The 22,500-nt window shown below is 44.9% G+C and overlaps 1 protein-coding gene across 1 annotated transcript in view; it reads right to left on the reverse strand.

Moving 5' to 3' along the window:
• Nucleotides 1–22,500, reverse strand: part of LOC103376167 (F-box-like/WD repeat-containing protein TBL1XR1) — a 41,255-nt gene that overhangs the window by 13,053 nt on the left and 5,702 nt on the right. The window contains exon 2 of the mRNA XM_008306536.1: nucleotides 6,874–6,939. The gene's annotated coding sequence lies outside the window, so the exon portion shown is untranslated. The remainder of the gene's footprint in view (nucleotides 1–6,873; nucleotides 6,940–22,500) is intronic.

Genomic DNA, 22,500 nt, shown 5'->3' on the forward strand with positions numbered 1-22,500 from the left:
TTCCACGAGCTTCATTGTGATAAAGCTCCCGTCCTTTTGTAAAATATCAGGTGTGTGCAGTGAAACTCGACTTCCACGCCGCCGTGTCTCGCTGCATTGTGCGTCTCTTCGTCTCTCCCAAGTGTGATAATAATATCCGCCGCTCAGGTGTCGTGTTCTTTGAAGGCTTTTTTGTTTCGACGCGTAAAGGAGACCCGAGCTGTGATGGCTGCTGCTCTGATTCCACCCTGCAGCAGAGCAGAGGAAATGGGGCTCATTCCTATTTAAAGGCTCTGTCTGAGACCTGACGGTTTGGGTCTATTTTCAGAGAAGCAGAGAGAAGCCGAGGCAGCGGGGGGATGGGATGATTCACAGCAAACCCATATTCTTCATTGTCTCTTGAAATGGATCCAGTTTCTCCCGACCCCGGTTGAAATCATGAAAAACAGATTCCTGCTGCTGCGACCAACGGCCAGAGACGGCCGACTGCCAGGAGACGGACAGGAGAACGGCCGGGTGGACAACATGGAACAACACACATGTGGCAACAGAACCAACCCTGATACTCATTTGAAAGGACAGCGTGGTCGCCGGTGTTTAACCCTCTGAGCAGTTTCTGGGGTTTTTATTGTTTTCTCACTGTTGGCTTATTTTTCACTGCACCTCCATGGAAACGGCACGACCATGGACAGACGGAAACAGGCCTCAAACATGGAGAAGTGGTTACTGTTATTTTACCTTTTAAATTTGTTTCCACACTTGTCTGTTATCTGCATAAACACAGCCTGCAGTTCAGCCCAGTTTAGCCAAAAAGCTGCTGAGTTCTGGGTCATCAGACATCTGAGTCATTAATGGCTTTACAGTCGCCCCGAGGAGCCCCGAATGTTGGGGTCCTCTTTGTCTTTACAGAATCTGCCGTCTCGTGCAAACTGCTTGTTTTTGCAAAAATGTAAATGATGCATATAGAATAAAGTCATGTTAACACATCAGGGCTTTAATTTGGTCATGCATGATTTGTTCAAGGACCTTCAGAACGTTTGTAATGTTTTCTGGGACTCCACCTGCACATCTTCACACATTTTAAAGCTCAAAACCCCCAAAATCTTTTATTGTCTGAAACATTTTAGTTCCTGTTCCTTTAACGATCCTCCCAAAACGTCCACCATATTCAAATCTGCCAAATCCTGAGACTAAAGGAACAATAGCAGTAAGAGTCGACTTATTTTTCTCATTCTTTACACAAAATGCTTTATAAACTTTTTAAACACAGATGTCCACGTCTGACCTGCGGCCTTTATTGTACCCAGAGTATGTTTCCATACACAAGGCTGTTTGGTGAACCGAGGGTTTAGTATTTATTATTATTTGTAATAATAACACTCGGTCGATTGCCACAGCGTTAGCTAGCGCTCTCCACCCGCATCATTAAAACAGCAAAAAAGGAACAAATGACCTCCAGTGGAGCTCCAGAGACCTGGAAAATCAAAGCCAAGAAGCACTGAAGGTGTTCTGGTGGCACATGGTGGCCCAACACCTTACTAAGACAGTTTATGTTTGTCATTTCATTTGTCTTCTGTCTGTATATTAATCTCCAGTTGTTGTTTTGTTAACTTTGGCCAAGTACAACACAGACACTCAGGAATATTCACCTCAGACGAGGAACAACAACGCTGTCGTCGGGTTATTACAGAACGTTCACCTCAATCAGCTTCGTCACAAACTCAACCCTCACAGCTCTGAGTGTGACGGCTGCTCAGTGTAAACGTGTTGTCGTCCCGCCGTGTGGTTGTGTGTGCGGCGCAGCGGCAACACAAATCAACCACAATCTGCATGGGGCTCTCCCCTCCCCCTCTCCGGGGCTACTAGTCTCTCTGAGTGACAGATTGCATTGGCAAGCGCAGCCCTGCCTCACATGGCCTATGCGAGGTCAGCGAGGCTAGCTGTCTGTCGCTGACAGATGGTAGCATGTAGGCCCTGCCAGCTAGCCTCGCTTGACGGGCAGTTCAACCTGCTCCGGGCAGCTCGTGTCCATCTGAATGCAGCAGGTCAGCGAGGGCCACTGAATCAGCGGCGGTTATCTCACGGCGAGCTGCCGTTCCGGCTTAGATTAGCAGGCCGAGCCTAAGTCACAATCCCGCTCACTTTGAGAATCTCTTTAGAAGGTCAAGTCTGATGTACAGATCTGGAGGAAGTCAAGGCTACAGCCGGCTTTGCAATCTCCATAATGGGACAGGAATCAGATTTACTGCAGCGCTACAGGTGATAAAACCATTACGGTGCCGGGCTCCACCGCTAACACCAACACTTCAATGACAAGAGACCAAACAACACCAGAAAGAACCACAAAACGACCACAACAACCTGCAGACCTGGAAGCTACAGCTGGAACGCTGTACATTCATATCGAGACTTTAATCAGCATAAAGTATTGAACACTGTCATGGTCGCCTCTGGCCTGAACCTTGTGTCTCCATGCTTTACACTTGACGTCCCAGATTAGGGCCTTTGTTTACTGTGGGTTTTTTGAATGGTTTTACTGTAGTAAGCCGCTAATCCACATACCCTCACCTAAGAACCAGTGGAGCGTCTATTTCCAGTAACAGACAGAGAGAGAGGAGGCAGTGCGACGGACAAATAGGATGAGCCGATTTATTGACAGCTGGAGGTGTCGGGTGGCCGTGAGTAGTGGTGAGCGAGGCGGGAGTCCTGGGAGTGAGACGTGCTGAACTCCGTTACCTGTGGAGGCTCCCTCACTACCGAGGAGAATAAATGTGGTTTACTTTAAGCACTGTTAATACAATTACTAATAATGAGTCATGTACAAACCGTGTAACCTGAACGGTCAGTTAATCCATAAACACACATCTAACGAGGTTATTTAACGTGTGCAGCAGTCGGCCGTCAGCTCGGGCTCCACTTCCTGGGCTTTTGTCACCATGACAGTTCACTGCAAAGCTCTACATACATCCAGCAATTCAGTTAATTGAAGTGGCCTGATAACGCTGGCCTGAAGCCTGCTATTGTTGGAAAAACGCTGCTGCTTGAATGTGATGTTTAGCAGACTGAGAGGAATTAGTTAAGCCCTGACTTTATACAAGAAACAGAGCTAGACGGATAACAGGAGCTCGATGGCTCGTCTTCATGAAATATTTAGAGCTAAAGGTTTGGTGACTACTGAGCTAACTGCTAACAGGCTAGCAACTGGAACCAGTCGTGGAAGAGAGTCACAACAGCTTCCAGCTTCTTTTCATTTTCACTTTGGATCATGCCGCATAACCTTTTATTACGGACGAGAACAGGAAGTTTACAAATTGCCATTGACCAGATGGATCATCTACAAAATGAGCCTCTGTAGCTCCACCCTAGTGATGCCTGGTTCATAGCTGACTCCTTATATATTTCATTGTGCGTCGTTACCGATGTCTTATCATGTAATCTTTCCGGTCTTCCACAGACGGATGCATGTGGACAGCAAAACCCTAAATAACCTCGCCTTGTATAGATGGTTGAAGACGGTGTCGGTGTCAGACATGGAGACTAGCTAGCCAAAACGCTACTCGAGGCGTAAAGGTGTCAGTGTTTACTACACACTGATGTATTTGTGGCTTACACCCTGCTCTCCCCGCGCTCTCTCTCTCTTTAGTCATGCGTTCACGTAATCGTCAAACAAAAAAAATGCAAATGTGAATCAGGATCGTAGAAGAAATCAGTGTCCCCAGGAGGTGGCGCTCTAGGTTATAAAGGGGAAGAAGCCAGAATGAAAACCCAGAGAAGTGTTCAGGAGACATATCTGGGAAAGCTGGAATTGTTTCATGCTATGTAGAGACAAAGACAATCAAAGGTGTTTCCATCCCACATGAACTGTTTTCCATAAAGTCAAGAACCGCCTCAAATTAGTGCAACAAACAGTGATTTTTAAAAAAAATATATAAAAACATGATAGAAACACGCTTCTTGCTAACAGCTAACAGGACCGCAACGACTTCTCCGGACGCACTGGATCTAAACAGATGAAGGATGGTCGTCAGCTTTTCCATGCAGAGAAGACGGACGGTCGAATGAAGCCTTCGTGTTAATCCTGATGTGAGCTCTCAGGATATCTGAACCGGACACAACCCGACTCCTCAGTAATACCAGAGGGCCTGATGCAGCTTTAAATTTGATTGCAACACAATTATAAACAACCACAAGTGACCATTCTTCACCCAGAGGTTGTTCTACTGTGCAGCTCCAAGACAGAAAACTGTTGATGTCTACCAATGGAAACACCCCGGCCTTATCTGTGTTTATCTCCATTTCTGTCCCTTTATTCCTCCCAGACTGAGAAGGGTTTCGGCCGTTCGGGTTAACCAGGGACGTGCACTTTGCGAGAGGCGTGGAATGTGTCGCTTCCTTCAGGACGCACCGGTGGAGGAGCGCCAGAAGTGTTTGTAGTGTGTTTTGAGAGTGGCACATTGTGGAGGAGGCGCAGCACTCTCCAGCTGATTCCTATTCAAACCGCTGCACTGAATCAATACAGGGGGCTGAATCATTACAGAACAAAGGCCTCTTTCTTCTCCTGTTACATACAACAGCCTTGTGAGAGCAACACAGTGTTCTGCTCAACTGCATTAATAAAAAAATACGATTCAAAAACAGGAGGCCGGCACTTTTCACAGTTCAGAAACGAGAGAGATAACCTGACACGGGGGAAGATGAGAGCGACGCCGCTTCGAGGTCATCGAACACCGACTACGTGTTTCGTACGACACCAGGAGTCGGCGTGAAATTAACGGCAAAGTTGCTGCTGGAAGGTTTCTGCAGGGCACAAACCAACGCTAGCCAACATGAGGAGGTTCTAGCTGCTAACCAAACGGACCTCGCTCAGCGTGACAACAAAACGCGCCTCTGACATCAACTTCACCCATCTGTTTCACATCACACCGCAATAAAAAATGACTTCCTGCGCTGTACGCAGAACGGCTCGGCTCTCGGTCGCTGCTACCAAAAGATGAAAACCATGCACGAGAACTTATAGGCTGTTAATGTAAATGACACCCAGAGCGAGTCGAAACGTCATGAATGAGACGAGCAGCGAGGAAAACAACGCCCTCCAATCGGGCTGAGCCGGCGTTAAGACGGCGAACCGCCACAGACGTGCAGCTGCCACAGCATCGTGGTTCAACGCTGTCAGCGAGCATCACCGCAGAGACTCGGAGCTTCTGCGGCTCTTCTGCTGCTTGTTTGTTGTGTGCAGAGTTCACAGGAAACCCGCTGGATTCTTTAACAGGTCCAAACAGGAAGACGGTGTCGATCCTCCAGTGGAAGTCGCCGAAACTTGAAAGGGCGAAAATAAACTCACTTCCAGCGTGTTTTTGTTCTCCTCAGTAAAATAAGACGACGGGGGAGTGGAGGGGATACAGGAAGCAGCAGGGTTCATGGGAAACGTGCTCCACGGTGCTACCTGTGGTTCAGTCCGTTCAGGGGATTTTTAAAACCGACTTCTGCTTTTGTTCTGCTGGATGTGACTCAAAAGAGCACCGGCGCTCCTCAGAGCAGTGGGTCTCAAACTGGGGGTCGGGACCTCCATGGGGGTCCCAAGATAATGTCAGGGGGTCGCCAGATCATTGTAAAAATAAATAAAAATAAAAATACAGCCTACATTTATCAAATAAATGAGTATCAGGGCTGTCAGAATTAAAAGTGTTTATTTCTTCCCACTCCTTTTTTGAACTTGTTAATATTATGATTTGATTATATTATTATTCTTTCTTTGTTCTTTTTAACTTGTTTTCTTTTGTTTTTATATATTTTTTCACTTTAATTTGTGTAAAATTAATCCAATTCATTCATTCATTAAAAAGAAAATTAATGTAAAGAGATGAATCTGTGGAATTCATTTTTAACGCATTAATACCTGAACAACAAAGTTATGACTCATGATACATTAAAAATTCAAAATGAGGGCTCGTGAACACAAACTTATGCTATCTTGGGGGTCGTGGCTCAAAACGTTTGAGAACCGCTGCCTCAGAGGAAGCAGGTCCATTTACAAACCAACCCTGGGCCGGTCTGTCCGCGGCAGGGACGTAATCCAACCTCCATGTCTAACTCCTGAAAGTCAGGTCTTAACTCTTGTACTGAAAATGCACCGAACTGGTTGCTTGAATGTTGTGTCATGCTACAGCCCCGACGTCTGCCCAAAATCAACAGATGCTAGCAGATGGCCAGAGAGTGAACCGAGGTCTGACCTGGACCACAACCGAGCACCTTCTGCCTTGGTGGACACACACAGAACGCCTCCACCAATGAGCAGCACCGATGCTCTCACGTGGCTTCTCCTCATTTGTTTTTGTGAAACCAAACCAGCCAGCAGCCAAACGGACTCACACCATGAATCTGTGACGTCCACTTTCTGATTCCAGTGTTGTGTCATACCACCTCCTTTCAGCTTTTTTTTCATCTTGACTTCTTTGCTGTCCATTTAAATTAAAGCAAAATGCTAAATAACAGCCTTTCAGGGGTTCATCCATTTACTTGAACCAGCAAAGTCGGTAAAGCATTTACTAATTGTCTATATGAACCTTTAATACATCGGCACTGAACTGCATGATGAACACAGGCTACATCTGTCTGACCAGAACACTTCATATTACGTAAAAGCTATCATTGATTTGTGTCCAGTAACTTACACAAAGACGACCTTCATTTTCCCATCATCAAGCAACAAAAAGCTATTTCTGTAAGACGGTTATGGTAATTTACTGATTATTCGGATGCTATTGTTGTTGAAGGACAAGCTAGAAAAATCCAGGTTGCCTTGATTTTTGAGAGTTACGGATTTTTAATGTTCAGTCTTCACGACCTCGAGCAGGTCCAAACGTTTTGAAGCCGGCCCGGCTGCAGATCACTCACCACAGTAGTAAGTCTGTTTGCACCACCAGTACGTTCAGTCGGGGCTTTGGACCATGGGCTCAGAACCTGCAGCAGGAAGGAGTTCAAAACTCAGTTAGACAGAAAACAAAAAGTGAAATGCTTTTAAAAGTCACGTATGCATGTCTAAGAAAGGACAGAACGCAGCACAAACTCTTCACAAGATCCATGGTTTCTGTTCTCTCAGACCTCCAAAGAGAAGATTTATTTGTAGTAAATGCATTTTAAATTTGAATTATTTCGTTATGTTAATGCAAAACCTGCCTCTATTCAGAACGTTACCGGATTAACGGCACATTAATTTAAATATAATCAGTTTACTGTCATAGAGGTTGATAAACAAAACATTGTTAGAAAAGCTTTCCTTTAAAAAAACACCTCTCACAATAAATCGATTACCAAAATATTCAGCGACGATTTAACAGTTGACAAGTCAAACTCACTTTACTGTCAGTTCTGACACATGAGTACATATACAAAGAACTGAAGTTGAGTTTCTCCTGAACCCTTGTTGAAAGTTGAAAAATATACTCACTAAAAAGTATTTAAGCTGAACCTATAATAAGCTACAAAATATACAATTTAAACATATAATAAGCTACAAAATATACAATTTAAACATATAATAAGCTAAAAACACAAGCAAACACAAAAGAGAACAGAAGAATCTGCATAAGGCTCATATCGGGCCTTTGGTTCTGACCCGGATTTATATATTTAAAAAAAAAAGTAAAAAAAAATCAGAAATTATTCGGCGTGCAGCTCCATTCTGCAGCGCCTTTTGGTTTTAGCGACGAGATGCTTCAGAGTTTGGTGATAAACATGTAAAGCATTCTCTCATTAAGGCTTATTGCTTTGATCATTTTTTATCTGATGAAACAGGAAACATGCACAATTAATCGAATATTCACGACTACATTTCTGGCTTCACACAGACAAATGACGAACTGCGATATTGACGGTAAAAGCGCTATATTCATAAAAAACGGTACATTAAGATCAGATTACTCAGATGTAACTTGGTGGATCTGACGGTAGAACACCTGATTTCATTTCTTTGGAGCTAATTGTGACCCCACAGCTGAGCGGAGACTAGAGGCCTCTGTGACGTGTTGAGGGAGCGTCTGGAAACCACCGTGTTCTTAGATAACGAGCAGCCAGCGAGGCGTTTAGGGTACGACTTCGTTTACACTTCCTGTTTGTACGGTAGTGAGAACGCAGCGCCACGCTAAAACGAAAGACTTTTCCTGAAGCGCAACACAAATATTTTCCCCCTGAAATCATGACCTCAATATTGATCAAAGGAATCCTGCTCATCGTTGTGATTGTGCCGCCCCGTGTTCGGGACTGTTGGCTGAGCGAACCCAGCTCTTTGGCAACATGATCTTAGGCTTTAGGAAACTGCAGTTGGCATTTTTCTCGACTTTCCAATAATCCACTGCAGCTTTAATGTGCGCACAATGCAACACACACAACTCCATCTGCAGACATGCCAGCAGCAGCCATAAGAGGCAGAGAGGACGGAGGCGGCTAACGTGCAACCAGATGTAAACAGTGCTACCGAAAAACACAATAAAAGTATTTGTCAGAATAAAACACCACAGTGCAGCTTTGACGCAGGTTTTTCCAAGTCTAGATGCAGGCGACACCAAACTGTCGGTGAAATATTTCAAAAATCATGAAACTGTAAAACAATCCCTCACTAATGCAATGAAAGAGCCAGAAGCTGCACACGGGCGCTGAATGGCCTGCCCATGTGACTGACACTCATTCAGACGCCTGAACAATGGCTCACCTCTTGGCTCTGAGGACAGAGGGAGCCGCCGACGCACCGGTGAGGCTGCTGCCCACGTGCACCGCGGGAGGCCGAGGTAGAAATGTAAAGCTTCAGCCTGCAATCAGAACCAGAGCCGTGAAACCTATAATGCTCCATTTTCAGTGAAACTGTGATTCAACCCTGCAGTAATTACTAAAGCTGCACACTGAGGTGATGCTGGAGTGTTGCTGGATTGCATAACAGTGTGCACTAGAAATCACTCAACATTAAGATGTCTTTTTTTTTTTTTTCCAGGCTCCTTCTTGCTCGCTGCTTCCTCCCCTGTTTTGCCTGACCTGAATTCCCTTCTGTGCCTTTTATTTTTTCCCTTTAGTCATTGTTTCCATTGACTCCTCTGTCTTTCCCCTCTCCACCGTCTCACTAGGGCCTTCAGCGAGGAGGCTGCGGAGCAACGGCACAGATAACCTTCCAGCAGCCGGGCGGGAGCAGCTGGGTGTGGCTGGAGAGGGTTGCAGAGGGCTCGCTGGAGGACACGCCAGGAATGAGGTTTGCTGTAAAAGCAGCGCGAGAGGCTGTCAGGACGGCTATCTCCCGGATCACACGTGAAATATGAAGCCTGTGTTTTTATCTCTGCCTTCATCAATAACCCTTTAACCAGGGCGAGATGAGGACCAACACACTTGCATGCAGCAGCATCCAGGGGGGTAGCCGAGGGTGCACAGATAGATGTGTATCACTGTCACTCACTAAATTCATTTTAGAATACACTAATACAAGCTACCTGCCTCCCAACCCCCTGCTGCTGCTGCTGCTGCTGCTGGATCAAAGTTAAAAGGGAAACACTAATGCGCTCCAGCCTGCAGAGAGGCACGCTAACTGGTTAGCTTTAAGGGGACTCTGGAGGTAAACAACACAGTCGGGCTGCGCAGCTCATCCAATATTTATCTCCGTCACAACTCTGGCTTCCCACAATTAAATAAACATGATTGGCTGCGATGTTTAAAAGGATGCGCTCAGAAATATCCCAATAAATAATAATAATAAAATAAAAATACTTACTCCCTAAAATCAATAAATAATTGCGATGAATGATCTTGACGTCACAACTGATTAAAATAATTGTGATTATAATTTTAGCCAATATTCATGCTGCCCTTCATTTTTACCCTCTTTGAAACAAAACACTCTTTCAACTAAGTGAACATGACACAACACCTGATTGTGGCTCTGATGGCGTTGTGAGATTTGAGAGATTTGAGAACACCAGCCAGAGTAGTTTCCAACCAGAACAGCGTACTGAGGTGTTGGAACAGTTTCACCAAATTCGTTAGTACATATATACTGGATTTTTATTTTTTTTAAATGCCAATGCTGCTTTGCACGGCTGTCGATTTATCGGCTGCGTCCTTGTTTTACGTTCCACCAACATATTGCACCGACTACTCGCTGTGGTGCAGACTGTACCGTAATGTCCGGACTATAAGCCACTACCTTTTCCACACGCTTTGAACGCTGCGGCTTAAACAACGATGCGGCTAATTTATGGATTTTTAAGTATTTGCTTCGAGACCAAAGCGACGTTGAGAGCGACACCGACAGAGAGACTGAGGAAGTGATTCTGAGGCTGTTAAAGACGACTTTAGTGGTTTTAGTGCAGGAGGAAGATGAAGATAGCCATCAGTGACTTTTCCTGGTAGCTGCTGTAGTTTTTATTTCCTTAACCAGCTGTGTTACAGGAACTGTTCAGAAAAAAGCCTCTACGTATTTGTGTATGTTACCGCTACATATTTAATTAAACGTTTAAAACATCTTTCTGTGTGAATATCTCGTGTTTCAACCTGCAGCTTAGAGACAAGTGCGGCCTGTATATGTACACACCTGGTTTTCTTTTTAAAGTCAGTGGGCGTGGCTTATATTCAGGTGCCTCAATAGTCCAGAATTTACGGTACTTACTGTTAAAAAACATTGGAGCCCAAAACTGTATGATGACACCCTTTCTAAATTATTGTAAGCAACTATTTTTCCTTACATTGCATTAAAGGACACCTGCATATCTGTGATAGGCCGATATCAGCCAATAACATCAGCGTATGGACATATTGGCTCTAACAGACCACAAAGGTGAACAAAGTCAGAAACCAACCCTCCACACACTCACACTCAGCTCCCAATAAGCAAGGCCTTGATAATACCAAACGTTGGCTATTTATTAACTCACACACAAACTTCTTGCTTGTCCTCCATTCATAAGTTCAAACAGTGTGTTCAAGGCCTCCGACGCTGTGAGCACATCCTCCATCTGGCACAGAAATGTTTGGCGTAACCCCTGAAGCCTCCAACCACTGTGGTGGCTGTGCACAAAATAAAATAACAAAAGCCCCATGCAGCCCAGTGGCCCGTCTCTTTAATGCATGTGCTGCTGTCGCTGACAGCTTTGTTATTGTCAACCAAAAGAGTGCTGACACGCCAGTCCCACTACGCCGCTTCTGTTATATACGGTGATGAAACATACTGATGGTGACACCACCGCCAACAATTTATATCACCGTCACCGCCGTGGCTTCTGTTGTGCTCGCGGGGCAGCATGACACAGCACGAGGCTCCCGTCTTTATTGGCAGTTTCATTTTGCCGTGCCACAGAGCTGTGCACTTCTACTGAGCAATCACTGGCCCAGCAGCCTCAGCAGCAGCACTAGCAGAGTGTGGATGGAGCTGCAGTGGCCCAGCCTCCGGGAACACTGTCGGGCTGTGAGGCAATTTTGGTGAAATGATCGCTCTGATATTGAAGGATCCCAGCAGCGGCCCACGTTGGCTCAAAAGTATGTTTTTCCCCGCCAAGGCCACAAAACCATCACATTTCTCAGAGCGCCACCAACACCAGCCTGGCCCTTCATTCCAATCAAACTAAACAGGACCATTAAAATCTTGTCATCCGTGCGCCAACAGAAAGGCTGCAGCAGGATTTTGGTTTGCGGCGGTCAGCTAGCACCGACCTCTGCCGTCCCGACCCGCGAGCTGACCAGGCAGCACCGGACCACAGCTGGTGACGGTTTATTACGGGAAGATTTACGGAGCCGAGCAAGAACTACGATCAGCAGCTGCAGTGGCACAGGGCGAGTTTAGAGTCCGTTCACGTAACACGAGACTCGCTGGAGAAGCAGCTGAATGACTGCGAAGACCTCGACAACATAGACGGGACTTTCAAAATAAAAGCAGCAAACTTAATGATGTGCAGAGCAAATGTTATATAACAGGATCCTCAGAGTCCACCTGGAACTTACTGTGGGCAAAACTAAAGGGTCAGCGTGTTAGCACAATACGCTAAAAGCTCACACTGCTTTCATTTTACAAGATACTACAACATGAGAACATTCTCTGTTACGTCTGGATAATACGGTTTGTCGACTTCTCTGTACGGCTACAGAGCTCGATTTTAAATGCGACATCTTATTGCCTACATCAAAAAACCTGCGATTTGGAAAACGCCAGCGTCCTAACAGAGTAACGGCCGCTGCTGCCTGAAAAAATTAAGCTGCAAATCGGGCCGATACGCTGTTTCCGAGGGTACGTAACTTGAAAATATTTAACAACAAGCGCTGATGGAGTTTCTCTACCGTCGCCTTCATCGCTAACGCTGCTATTTGCTAGTGTATTTGCCGCTAACCCGTCGACGACCCTTCCTCCCCGGTACGCCGTAAAAAAGATCCTGGCGAGGACGCTGTATTGCACGTGTTCATACTGCGGTAATATTTCGATTAACTGTTCAACCAGTAGAGCGGCGGCACAGAAGCGTTGCTGAGGGCCAGTTAAGGATCATATCAGCTATGTGGGAAAACATCCACAGAGAGAAACATCAAAACACTCCAAAACTCCGCTGAGCTTCCTTTAACATCATGTTGGTTTTCTTCTTCTCTCACTTTGTATTTAAAGCCCAGTTCCTGCTCGTGAAGTCTCTTCCGTCCCTCATCAGACGCTGTAATCCACGCCAGGCGTAACACAAGTCATAAACTCGCTGCTCCTTATCGATGCGAGGAGCTCGTGAACCGCGGGCCTTCCGCTCAAACATCATAAACACGGGTCATATACCTGAGTCCACGCTAGCGCCGCCAATCCAAAACAACATCAGTCTCCTTTTTAACGCCGTCTGATCCGACGGCGTGCGAGGCGAACTCGGGCGAGCGCAGACTCTTTAGCTTTAACCCGGCGTTGCAGATAAACACATCGACTTGTGAGGCGGCGCTGAGCCCAGGCAATCCCTGATGATAATGCAACACAATACATCAGAGCGCTGCAAGGATCCCGTGACATTTAGCAGGAGCTAAACACAACTCGGCTCCCTCCCTGTCGTGAAATACAACGAGTGACACCTCATCAGAGGGACAAACTCTGACTGCTGAAGCACTAAATCAAAGTCACAGAGGGTTTGCTGGAGGCTGAGGCGGGCTGCGGGACTTTTTTTGTTCTTATTTGGGGGATTCCTGTTGAGATGAGGCCGAGCCGTGTTAGACGACATCCTCGTGATCTGGTCCTGGTGATTAGTGTAGTTGGTACAACACTGATATCAGCTGTGCAAATTCCAACGAGCCGCTCCTGCTCCCAATATCAACAGTTAAACAGTTGTTCTACAAAATAAGCCTGAATTAAAAACAAAAGCACAGACTGGAGCTAAACTTTCTTGATTAAATCTGTATTATTATTGTATTCCCAAACCCAAAAACACAAAGCCTGCCCTGCACCACGCTGTGCTCGTACATTTTAATAAACTCTTGACTGAGATCAGCTCACGTCCACATCTCTCCACCTTCACTACAAAATGTTCCTGAACTGCAGCAGCACGTTTTAATCGCCCACTTTCACTTTTCTGAGGAACCAAGTGGATCATTTTGAACTGGGCTGATGCTGATGTGCAGACTGTAGACGCCCAGTGTTTGGGAGGCTGAACGCTGCGTTTACATGACAAACTGGTCGGTTTGCTAAAAAGATGAAGCCAGTTTTCCTTCGACCTTTACTTGAGGACATGACGCATATCTTAAACTATCACATTCACGAACCCGTCGTTCTTTGAATCCTTTGCCAAAGTTGGCACGTCTACAGAAAAGACGTTACTTGTTGGTTTCTTAACCCTTTTATGGAACAAGTGACCATATTTGGTAACTTCCTGGGACGTTCAACATGTCCGCCCTGAGGTTGAAGAACCATGTGACCTTTGATTTAGTTTTTATATTAATGCCAATATCACTACCTTACGATAAATGTCACTAAACAAACGCTTCGTTACTGGTTGTGTATAATTACCTCAAACTAAAATGTTTCTAAATAAATGATTTTTGCATTTTTTTTTTAACTTTGTCTTTTAATTAATATAAATTCCCTTTTTTTTTAACCATAGACAGGCTAATTACCATATAAGGTAACTTTATTAATCTTGATTTGCATTTTTTTTAAAGTCATAAAAGTAAAGATATCTTGAAATATCCTTCAATAACACCTGAAGGGTGAAATTTTCATTTTCCGAGTATTTCACAGAGCGCCCTATGAAGGGTTAAGGACTGGTAGCTTTAACTTTACTGTCTGTGGGCTTTACCAGGTTTAGGTTTGTGCGTCTGAGTTATTCACAAGCTGTGGACGACTGCTGTACCTGTAGGGAGTGGAAGCTCAGCGCTGCAAACACACAAAACCGATCTGACTGCCGATCAATTAAAGCATCAGCTCTAATAAAACTTTAACATCATTGGTTTTAACAGCAAGATTGTCTAGTGTCTGTATTGAATGCAACACTGGGCCCTGCTATAATGTAGAATAACATGTAGCATCAGTTTACTTGGATTACAGTCATCAGCTGCACGTTCACAACCTTTTAGAGGTTAGAAGAAGTCAGTTTAAGATGAACGGCATGAAAACTTCAGACTCACATCACACGTGGTCAACCTGCTGCTGTTTCACCGTGAACTACACATGTGAGGATTAAAAGCTCGGCGTTGACTCACTGAAGCAGAAGCAGCATCAGATAAGAAAGCTACGACCGCCGCCCTGCAGCCTCATGCCGACACCGACCAGTCAGGCTACAGCCTTGTCTGTCCAGACTCACAGACGTAGTGAAGTGTGAAAGTTCATCGACAGGAACAACAGACAGAGTCAGATCCCTTTGGCCAATAAAGCTGGTTGTGATCGAGGAAAAACCTGCAGTCATAACAGTAGATTATGTTTCAGCCCTTTGCATGCATTTCCAACCCAGCACCACAGCACATCTACTAATCACCACAGTAACCAACGTGGTCACCGCCTCGCCTTCTGTCCCTGAGCTACAGCGTTAGCTAACGAACAGAACAGTGGTTCTGTTTGTTAGCTAACGAACAGAACAGTGGTTCTGGTCGTTAGCTAACGAACAGAACAGTGGTTCTGGTCGTTAGCTAACGAACAGAACAGTGGTTCTGCAGAACACTGGGATCACACAGAAGCTGTGACCTTTGACCTTTTAGGGGCAAAAAACAACAATAAATTGGATAAACATCACTTTATCCCACCATGAGGAGTTTGATATCTTTCTAACAGAGCAACGATTTTGGAAAAGTTTAGTGCAGGTTTGTATTTATAACCATCTCATAAAGGATCAGACGTTTATGATCACAGATGATGGTTGATGTCTAATACAACAATAAAAATGATTTAGTCACTTAATGTCCACCAATGAACAGGCGTTGATTTAACTTCAAATCATCTACAGTGTGCCATGTCTACTTCAGCAATGTAAAAAATAAATTTAAAAAAGAACTTGAATGAGTCTGAGAAAACCAAGTAATTCATTTGCACACAGTCGTGTTCTGATGCAACAATACTGTCCTTAAAAATGGTATCAGCATGTGCAGTCTGTTTGCAGGTGTCCACAGGTGTTACCAACACCAACACCTGTACGTACTATGAATACTTTACCACTGCTATTATCGGCAGCCTCTACAAACGAGGCACTTCTCACCCAATACTCACTTTAACATCAACTCCACAAAGACATTTCACCATCCCGAGCTCTACGTTGCTCTTAATCCCTCTAATTTGGGTCCATATCTGTCTTTTCTTTGTTCGGTCTCAGCACAGCCTGCAGTTCAGCCGAATACTCGATGACTTTCTGTCACGACTGTCGGTCACTCAGAGTCACTCGCTGCTTCTCAGCTGAACCAAGAAGTGAGGAACTGGGAGCAAAGTGTTTATTTTTTGAGGATTTTTCAAATGAGGCATTTAGAACAAAGTGATTTTGATGAAATGTACCATTTTTTTAAAACACCATTTTTACACAAAAAATCTAAAGACTCTTGAGTTTTCACAGTTTCTGGCTCTAACAACTGGTTTTCTAAAGACGACATGCCGTCCCAACCTGCTGATGGATGTTGGTATTCAGAAGGTTATTATCTTTAATATATCCTATTTTGCTGCTGCGCTGACGATGTATTAACGCTGCAGCACTGTGTTTCAAACTGAACATCTTTCTGTGCTGTGAAAGTCGACGACCTTCTATTGGACGAGACCGGCCTCGCTGCCAGACTGGAGTCGTGCTACACGTCCACTACGACGCTCTACTGACAGAATCAAACGTGATTGACAGAAACAGCGCTGCGAGAGGCCGAAGAGCCGGAGTCAGCAGTCGATGCCACATAATACAATCTGCAGTTGCAGCGTGGCGTTCCTGTTCTGGCGGCTTAACCCAGTCCAGGATGCCCACTGACCCCGAGTCTTCTCTTTCTGGCACCACAGGGCCAACAGCTGCACTGGAAGGATCCCATCAGCAAAACCAGCCAACGAGCAGAAATGAGAATTCCTGTCACAGTTTACTCTCTGATGCAGCGCTCGTCGTTCAATCAGAGACGCTCGTATCAAGGAGTCGGCCTTTTACGGCAGATTATTTTACAGTCAGATCTGTCAGAAAAGGCCCAGCTGCTGAGAGGGAGTTCTCAGAGAATCAAAGCAGAAAACAAGCTGGGAGAACTAATCCCCCATTTATTAAACACGAATGCACATTAAACATCAGAACAATGTGAAAACAACAGAAGGAGGTGGTTTGGGTGGTGCAGGAAGCCGCCGCGGCAGCAGCATCGGGCCGCGGTGGCCTGTACACCTGCAGGACCACGATTGGATGAGATCAGTCAGCTGATCACCTCACAGCTGTGAGTAAGCTGCTGATAGTAAAGCAAAAAAAGAAAACAGCCGATGCAAGCAGAACTGAAGCCAACACTGCTCTCTGTACACATGTGATGCACAGAAACTACAGATAACTACAACAATCTATTAGCCTCCTTATAATACTATATGCTTAAAGGATAATCGCTGCATTGTTCAAGCCGGTGTGGCTATTACGGCTCATGCTAACTCTGCACTCTGCACATCTGTTGTAGAGATTTTCAGGAAGTGAGGAGTCTCACAAAGAGCAGGACCTGTTGATGGCAGGCTGGGGAAATCTGCCTGTTTCTCTGGAAAACAGAAATCCCAGCAGTGGAACTGGAACTAATGAATCGGCGGCTTTGATAAACATCGCTGTCCTGGAGACGACGTTGCATCTATCCAGAATCAACAGGAGGAAGAGACCAAACGCTCAGCTCTCCATATGATAAGTAAAATCTGTTACGGCGAGGAAACATCATCTCCGGCACCAGCATACGCTGAACAGAGAGCTGTGGACGGATAAACAAACCGGCATGTGTGGACGGAGCTGCAGGTGATGAGGTTGGACAGGAAGTGTCTCCTCCTGCCGCTAACAAAACATCCATACAGCTGATTAGCATCTGTCAGACTCAAAGCCGCAGTGAGCTTGTGTTTGTTGCCCATAGATGAAATAATACAGAGAAGGATGCTTGCAGGTCACCTTCGACTCTGTTACAGTACGCTATGCGCTGTCTGCAGCACATGTAGCAGAGAACAATCACAGTGGAGCTGTGTCTTCATGACAAGTTGCTAACGAGTTTGTGAAACACACAGCTGGAAAGTTAATAAACAACAACAACCCCATCGTTTCCCCATTTCGATGTAACTATCACATATATATAGACAATAATTTCACACTCCCTAAAAGTGATATTGGCACCAGAGAGTTCACAGCTAGCATGACTCACTAAGAGACACGACAGACCAGCAATAATAAGGAATGAGTAGTTTTAAGTGTCGTATTTCTCATTTGCTACGACCTCTACTACGTCAAATTGTGTCTGATTTCTGTTTCCCTTCAGTTGATTGTATCAATCTTACAGTAACGCTGCAGAGAGCTCGTGTTTTATACTCTAATATTATAAACGCTCTTTGCACTATTGCTCCTCTGAATCACTACAACTAAGTCGCACAGTGAACAACTTCCACTGAACTCCTGCACCTCTATGGAAACAACACAACCATGTCCAGAAGTAAAGAGAATCCAAAATCAAAATAATGTGCAATATATCGATTATTATGCTGATCTGTAAACACATCCTGCAGTTCAGCCGAGAAGTCTTTTAGTGTTTTAAGCTAACACTCAAATAGCTTCCTGCTTGTACAGAATTTTTAGGTTTCTGCAGAATCTGATTCATGCAAACAGTTTATTTTGGTGATTTTCTTTTATGTGAGACTTGTAGAATAAAAGACATTTTGAAGAAATGTCACATTTTTAAGCCTAAACGAGGTTAAAACAGAAGAGCCGAGTTGTTCAGGGACAATGAGAAAGTTTCTGTGTCTCTTTCTTTCAGTTTCTGGCTTTAATAAAAGGTGGAATTTGGGTGATTTATAATAAAATACTTCTCAGTCCCGTTGGCAGTTCTTAGGGGTTCGTGGGGTTAATGGAAAATACGCCAAGTTAGAAATAATAATAATAAAAAAACTGAATTATTAGTCATTAGCGGATTTGATTTGATTGTACTTTTATGAAATCACTTACTGAAGAAACAATTGCAGAACTTGAGCAGAGGTCAGTCGGACCAGCGAACACGCCAGAGCTCTGCTGATTAGCTTCCTGTGTCCCCAGATGGGACCCCGAGGCAGCTGCAATCAGAACCTTTTATACGTCGGCCCAAAAAGCACCGCTTCCCCAAACCGAGCCAGCCCTGATTCACAATGAGCTCACTTTCCTCATCAGCGCAGCAAAAAAAGGGTCTGAGTTTGGTCATCAGTTCGTGTCTTTAGGTTCCTGTACGCCTGGTACCGACAGGACGTAACAGAACACACCATGTCCGGGTCGGACCAGCCTCTGCTTCATCCTGACGTACAGACAGCAGTGAGCACATTTTACTGGTTATTCTACCCGGCAGCGTAATAACTCGTCAACGCCGCTCGCTTGCAACCTGAAGCTGGACTTCGTTGAGACTCAGGTTCAGCCAGAATCATCTCTTCTTGGAGGAGGCATCAGCAGCAGTCGACCCGCTGTGCCGACACACGGGTCTCACTGAGAGGAACCAGAAAGCTGTGGTTCTCTTAAGCAGAACCATTGTTTCTGTAAACGCAGACTAAATGTGAAAATTACCTCGTCTGACCTCAGCAGCAGCCAGTAAAAGTTAATAATGAGCTCTCTTTGCTTTGTCTTTTTTTTTTTTTTACATGCTGAACGAAACCAAAAAAATATTCAAGCAGCTCACAAAACACAGCGTGGAACACCGAAGGAGACGTTCTGGATTTATCAGCTGATGAAAAACTTTTATGGAACAATAACACAAGTCATTGCAAGTACAGCTGAACAGTTAATTAAAATATTATCGAAATTGCTAAAGTTTTATAAACGACAAACCGTGATAGATGAAGCGTTGATGCCACAAACAACATTTTCCAGAAATAAAGAAACATAAATGTTTGATTTAATTAAAAAAATAAACCATGGGCTGCCGCTGTAGCTCCACTGGTTGAGCTGGCGACCCATGTACTGGGGCTCCAGTCCCCAATGCAGCGGTCATGGGTTCGAATCCCACCCATGGCCCTTTGCTGCAGGTCCTTCCCCCTTTCTCCTGTCTCTCTCTCTACTGTCAAATAAAGGCATAAAGGCTAAATAAATCATTATCTGTATATTGTTGTCAGTAGAGAGGAATAGCCAGCATTAGCATTCAGACTAAAGCCTTGACTCATTCTACAGCTGGACTATTTCTCATTGTTGTGTTAACATTAATCTATTACCTCCACTGTGCCTTGTAGAATAAAGCAGCTAATTAGAGATATAGTGGTTGAAATTCTAAATAAACCTGTTTTTATCTATTTAAAAAAAATCCGCTCAGCTAAAACGGAACACATTATGTGGCCCAGGCCTGGTTCTCCTACGATCCAGTGCAACACGTCTCACATGGCGGCGCTCTAATTCATGTGGTCATCCACCCTGTGAGCTGGGACGTTCCCCCAGAGGTTGGGGTGAAGCTGCAGGGTGCATTTAATCAGCGGCGGGGGGAAGAGGAGCTGCAGGCCTGTGAACCTCCGAAGGCCGGCGGGTGGAGAAGAGAGGGGGAGGGTCAGCAAGGCATTCTCCACAGCGCTGAACTTGACCCCTGGAGGTTTCCACCACACCATGTGACTGCTGTCAGCTCGCTGTGTGCACCGAGGCCTGGATGGCTGAGTGTGGGTGACTCCCTGCTTTCAAACTGAGCACGGCACAAATCAGAGTAAATGTTCCATTTTCTCTATTGAAAAACAGCTAAATAAAGAGCACATTACATAATATAACGTAGGGATGCACGATATATCGGCGACCACGTCGGTATCGGCCGATATTAGGTTTATTTCTGATATATCGGTATCGGTCCGATGAACAAATTTAACCGATGATTGTCTAACATCAGCGTCTTCGTCTCTACTTTTAATATCGCTGCTGTTTCACAGATGTTTTTACTTAAATGGTCCTGGACTTAAACATGTTTAAATATGTTTTACTTCTGCTATGTAATAAAGAAGACTGTGTGGTCTAATTTGGGCTTCTTCTGAATAGTTTGTGCTTAACTATACTCATTTTTTGATGTGAACAAAAACTGAATATGGACATCAGTAATATCAGTTATCGGCGATATCAGGAATCTTAATGTCACATATCGGCATCGGCCAGAAATTTTAATATCATGCATCACTAAATGATGGTCTAACGTCAGCGCCTTCGTCTCTACGTTTGATATCGCTGCTATTTCACAGATGTTTTCACTTAAATGGTCCTGGACTTAAATATGTTTAAAAATGTTTTACTTCTGTTATGTAATAGAGAGAACTATGTGGTCTAATTTGGGCTTCTTTTGAATCATTTTCCCACAGTGCTTATTTATACTCATTGTTCGGTGTGAACACTGAATATCTTAACATCAGATATCGGTATCGGCCAGACGTTTTAATATCGTGCATCACTGATATAAATCACACTTATTTTAGACCTACTCGTCGACACTAAGCATCCTGATATCCAGCTACGTTCAGGGATTGTGAATCCAAACACAATGAGGACAAGTTATTTCTGTGCTAATTATTGAATTATACTGCGATCATTTTCTGTAAAAACCAACCTTCAGGGCTCCGTTAGTCTCCTGTAAACACATTCCAGCTGTCTTCACGTTATTTCGATGCCACATGAAAACAACAAACTAAACAACACTGCTGCTGCTGCTGGTTGTGTCGTACAGCCGACAGTCACCACAAGCATCTAACCGGAGAAAATGAGCTTCGAAGAACAGCTTATCTGTTGATATCTGTTGGTGCCGTGCTGGGTCATGCCGGATCAGGCCATTTCACCAGACACGCACACTTCTTCACTTTTTACAATCAGGGATACGCAGAAAGGTCGACCTCCTGACAGCAGCAACAGGAGCTGCTTTGTTTGGTCCCGTTTGGCTGGACAACATGGAAAACTACACAAAAATAAAAACGACAACAACACGACGAGAACAGGACCAAAGAGTTCAAGAAACTAGCATCCAACTATTTCCGTGAGCAGACGTCGTACCGGGTTCATCGCAGACGGAACAAACAAGCCCGGTTGACCACAACTCCCCAAACATTTGCTCATCCAAACTGGTCGAGCGAGGTTTTACTACAGCCTCCATTTTGTTTACATCTGCTTCCCCCTGAGATCGCGTGAGGCGGCGCTCCGCTCCCTCCGGCACGATAATCCTGAAAATATCCTGCAGCGTGTGACGCAACCCGATTATAAAACCTGGTCCTGTGGTCCCATAAGAACACCAGAGTCACACCGGTTGATCTCAGATAAAGACATCAGGTCAACGAACGTTTCAAGACGGCGTCCAAAGGTTGTGGATCGACTCGTAAAGTTCTGGGCGTGTAGCTGCACTAAACCCGACCACTCAGTTCTGTTTTGACAGCCTCTCTGCCACACCTCCGCCTCCGTCGCCACGGCTACGACGCTGTGCGCTGCGTTTCTACGGACGGGTTTGTGAGGAGCGCGTTGATTCAACAGAAACAAAGCGTGACTGTTTGCATGACCTCACAAATTTCTGAGTTAATTTAATTCAGCCGGTCGTTCTAATCATCAGAATCGTGCACACAAACTGTGCGCTCATTGTTTAGGTTACGGCCCTGCTGCTGTAAATAACGGCAAACGCTTCTCCTCGCCTGCTCCATATTTGTGCGTCTCGTGTCAGGCCATTACCTAACTAAGGAAGACATTTTCACTCACTGCACTTTAGTCCATTTTGTCTTTCCGTCTTTCAATTCACAACAGTGACGAGCGGCGGTTACATAACTGTACTACTCCACCACGCTTCCTCTGTGATTTATTAAGGCCAAGTAATCAATGTGTCCTGTGTAGATAACATGACTCAGCTGCCTGCTCTGCAGCCAACCATATTCCTGTCTCCTGTGCTCAACATGTGCACCGCCGCCGCCGCTGCTGCTGCACCGACGGCAAA

The sequence above is a fragment of the Stegastes partitus genome, unplaced genomic scaffold, assembly GCF_000690725.1.
Source record: "Stegastes partitus isolate 25-593 unplaced genomic scaffold, Stegastes_partitus-1.0.2 Scaffold3689, whole genome shotgun sequence".
Classification (NCBI taxonomy): domain Eukaryota; kingdom Metazoa; phylum Chordata; class Actinopteri; family Pomacentridae; genus Stegastes; species Stegastes partitus.